The sequence below is a fragment of the Zalophus californianus genome, chromosome 2, assembly GCF_009762305.2.
Source record: "Zalophus californianus isolate mZalCal1 chromosome 2, mZalCal1.pri.v2, whole genome shotgun sequence".
Classification (NCBI taxonomy): Eukaryota; Metazoa; Chordata; class Mammalia; order Carnivora; family Otariidae; genus Zalophus; species Zalophus californianus.
This window is the reverse complement of record NC_045596.1, coordinates 29689122-29693903: the sequence shown is the minus strand read 5'-3', so window position 1 is coordinate 29693903 and position 4782 is coordinate 29689122. Positions and strand designations below refer to the sequence as shown.

The 4782-nt window shown below is 33.6% G+C and overlaps 1 pseudogene; it reads right to left on the bottom strand.

Moving 5' to 3' along the window:
- Positions 1-3519: 3519 nt before the first annotated feature.
- LOC113925604 lies at positions 3520-4162 on the bottom strand (annotated as a pseudogene).
- Positions 4163-4782: the final 620 nt, after the last annotated feature.

The window sequence follows — 4782 nt, the reverse complement described above, 5'->3', positions numbered from 1 at the left end:
TAGTGTGGTATATGGAAGAATTAGATTTATAGGGTGACATTTTAAACCTATTTCCACAGAATTAATCATTAGCTTTCCTTCGTGACATAGTGACTCAAAATATTTTTTATTTTGAATAATGGAATAAGTCCAAGTAAGTCACCACTGCAACATCAAAAACCAACAAATATATAGGAATAAATCTATAGAAAACCATGCAAAACCTCTACACTGACAACTATGTTAATGACTATCCAAATGAATGGAGGAATATGCCATGAATCAGAATATTCAAACTAGTAAACATGTCACTTCTTAAAATAATCTGTAGAATCATTCCAATGCCAATATAAATCTCAGTTGTCCCTAAGGTGTATTTTGTGTGTGAGCATGTGTGTTTGTGTGTGTGTGTGTGTTGACAAATTGATTCTACAATTTTTAATGAAAAAATAGCCATAATTTTAGAGATAAGTTAAAGATGAAAAATTTACTTTACGAGATATTGAAACCTATTCTAAAGCTATAGTAATTAAGACAGTGTAGTTTTGTAACAAGAATAACATTCCATAAATAGAAACAGACATTCTAGAAATAGACTCACACAGACTTGTCACTCTATTTGTGACAAAGGTCATATTGCATAATAGGATTGTTTCTTCGATAGATGTTTCAATTGGAGAGACATATGGGAAAACATTTTGACACCTGCCTCATACCACAGCCCGACCCCACCAAAAAAAAAAAAAAAAAATCAGTGGGCTCCAATACAAACACAAAAAATAAAACAATAGTACAAGACAGAACATCATTAGCATCCTGGAGTAAATGATACCAACTATTGGTAAGGATATGGAGAAATAAGAACTCACATAGATTCTGGTAAGATTGTAAATAGCCACAAGTACTTTGGAAAATGGACCCAACAGTTTTTTTCCTAGGCATGTATCCATCAAAAATGCAAAGGCATTTACTAGAACCTTTATAGCATCACTGTAATAGCTAAAAACTGGAAATATACTATTATCCATCAATAGAACTGATAAATGTATTCAATGACATAACATACATTGAGATAGAACATTCCACAGTTATAAGCAATAATATGCATGAATCTTGCAAATAATGTTGAGTGACAACAGCTTGCCAAAATATGTACTGTAGGATATTATTCAAACAATAAAAATATAGATCATGCTTATATATGTTATTAAAATTCAGGAGACTGATTATACTTGGTGGGGGATGATGATTGGGAGGTGGTTCAAGAGAAACAGAGGTGATTGGTTTTGTTTCTCAATCTGGGTGCTAAGGAATGTTAACCCTTGAACTGTTCACTTATGATAGGTACACATTTCTATATGTTTATTATAATCCAATAGTTCAAAATTACAAAAAAAAAAAAACCCAAACATTTTCAAAAAAAGTTCTTAGGTACTTGCTGTCTTGCTGTTTTCTAACACTATTTTAAATACTATGTTTTAAATTACATTAATTATGTTTGTTGGGGTATAGGTATACACTTGACTTCCACCTCTGAATAAGAATATGTAAGATCTACAGAGGTCTTGCTTAGTACAAGCACATTGAATTCTGCATGTCAAAGTTAACAAATACGTATTCTTCTTACTCACACATAGATCATTTAAAAATGGATCATGCATTAGCCTGAAAGTTAGCCTCAACATATTAGAAAGTGAAGGTATCACACATCATGGTTTTTGCCAGTGCAATTAAGAAATATGCTTATTTTTGAGGCCCCTGGGTGGCACAGTTGGTTAAGCGTCTGACTCTTAATTTCTGCTCAGGTCATGATCTCAGGGTTGTGAGACTGAGCCCCGCACTGGGCTTTGTGCTGAGCATGGAGCCTGCTTAGGATTCTTTCTCTCCCTCTGCCCCTCACCTCCACCCCCTAAAAGAAAAAAAAAAAAAATGTGTGTATATAATATATATGTGTATATATATATATAAGCTTATTTTTAAAAATAGCTAAGAAAAACCCTATAAGTGTTAAATAATTCAGGATTTAAAGAAAAAATCATAATAGAAATTTAAAAACACTTAGAACAAAGGGGTAATAAAAAACCTATGTATCAAGACATAAGTTTCAACTAAAGTGGTGCTTCAATGGAAATTTATATCCCCAAATATTTTCAGAAAAAGTTATAAAGAAAATTATTTTACATATATATATGTAGAAAGAGAGACAAGGCTGCAAACTAATACGTAATATCCATCTGAAGCTTGAAAAACAAAAGAAATCCAAAGAGATTACAAGAAATATATACTAAAAATAGGAGTGTAAATAAATGACAGAATAAATATACCATATGGATGAACAAATCTAAAAAACTTGTTTTATGAAAATATATCAAAAAGGTATACTTTTGGTGCTATAGCTAGGAAAAATAAAAGACATATAGTAATTTTTAAACTAGACATAATAAGAGATAAAAGGAAATTTCAAACATAAAAGATACTGTTAAAAACTATTTACCAACATTTTGGTTAATTTCAGTGAAGTGTACAAATTCATGGGGAAAGATAGAATATAAGGCTTTTTTTTATTCACTTAAATACCTTACACCTGTATTCTCCTTCTGAATAAATATATAACTATAACTTTTAATATTTGAAATGGTCTTATTCCTGTTGTTAACCTATAAATAGACAAGTTTTTGGTGGAACTAAGTAATTTTTTTCTACAGATTTGTTTAAAAAAAAAAGATCTAAAGACCTAGATTTGAGTTTATTAAAGATGCCAATTATGTACACTAGCTCTAATGAAATTAACTTTTCATAGAAAAATGAAAATCTGACATAAGAAAATGTCAACAAATAGCAATGCTATTATAATTTCATGATAATTTTAAGAGAAATTAAACCTTTTTAATAATAAATTGATTCTTGTACTATCTAAACTCTTTAGAGGAGTTCAATTTTTCCATCTTGATTATTATAACTCTTTATTTTTGCTTTTAATATGTATTCATTAAGATCTCATTTACTATAGCATTTTCTTTCTGCACTCAATTTGTTATCTACTATGAATGAAAAAGTGATATTGTCTTTAAAAGTAGAAATTAAGTTTTTTGATGGTTTTGACAGACTACTTCCATCAAACATTATTTTTTTAAGCTTTGAGATATAACTGATATGCAATATTGTGTAAGTTTAAAGTGTACGACATCTTAACTTCATACACATAATGAAATGATTACCATCATAGCGTTAGCTAACAACTCCATCATGTCAAGTAATTACTATTTCTTTTGTTGTCAGACATTTATGATCTACTCCCCTACCAACTTTCAAGTATGTAATATAGTACTATTAACTATAATCATCATGTTGTACCTTCAGTCCCCAGAACTTACTTATTTTATAGCTGGAAGTTCATACCATTCGACTAACATCTCCCATTTTGCCCTACCCACCAGCCCCTGGTAACCACCACTCATTCTTTCTATGAGTTTGGCGTGTGTGTGTGTGTGTGTGTGTGTGTGTGAAAAAGAACCTTTATTACTTATTTATAATAGTTTCTTATGCTTTTATGCATAAGAAATTGTCAGATGCCTTTGGAGCAGGTGCCTTCTGGGCTGGAGGTTTCTGACCCTTCTGAGCCTTTAGAGGCACTGGCTCCGGTCTGCAGCTTTCTGGGTAGGAACCTTCTGGGCTGGAGACTTCTTGCCCGCAGTGACCATCTTTTTTGCTGGAAACTTTACAGCAGCTGCTGCAGCTGCACCCTTAGCAGAGGGTGATTTTTTGGGGGGAGAGACTTCTGGGAGAGCTGCTTTTTTGTAGTTTCCTAACTTCAAACTTGATTCTTCTGTTCCTCATTTTCTGGGCCATCATGACTTTATAACAATCAAAAGCTGCCATCTTGGCTCTCCTTTCTCTTTCATCTTCTTGGTCCATCTTGTGGCTGTCCATTTTGTACTGTGTCTGTCTTCTGCCAGGCTTGTCAGACGTACTTCTGGCTGGCATTGTGTGGGCACTTGAGGATGAAGTCAATGAGCTGCATGCATTGGAAAGGCAAAGCCTGTCTCCTTACCTGAGTGCAAGGTCCATCAACCAAAGGCCTTTTCTGATCAATAACATCTATAATCTCAACCAGCTTCCCTGCATGAAGTCCGAAGGAGATGTAGGCCACCTGGCCAACCTCCACAAAGCACCTGAACACCATGTTGGCAGCGTTGGGCAAGAGGGGTTTGGCTTTTTTTAGTCCATGGGGAAATTACATGATACTGTATTTGTCTTTCTCTGACATTTCACTTAGCATCACTTCCTCAAGTTTCATCATGTTGTTACAAATGACAGGATTTCCTTTTTTGTCATGCCTGAATAACACTCCATTGTATATATGTGGGTGTATATACAATGGAATGTTATATGTACACATATAAGTATGTACACACACATTCACCACATCTTTATCCATTCAGCTGTTGATGGACATTCAGGTTATTTCCATATCTTGGCTATTGTAAATAATACCACAATGAACATGGGAGGGCAGATAGCTCTTCAAGAACCTGTTTTCACTTCCTTTGGTTATATATTTAGAAGGATTGCTAAATCATGGTATTTCTAGCTCCTAATTTTGAGGAAACTCCATACTGTTGTCTATAATGCCTAAACCAATTTACATTCCCACAAGTAGTGCACAAGGTTTTTCTTTCCGCCATATTCTTGCCAACATTTGTTCCCTTTTTTTTTTTTTAAAGATTTTTTATTTATTTATTTGACAGAGAGATAGAAGCACTAATAGGCGGAGAGGCAGGCAGAGGGAGAAGCAGGCTCCCC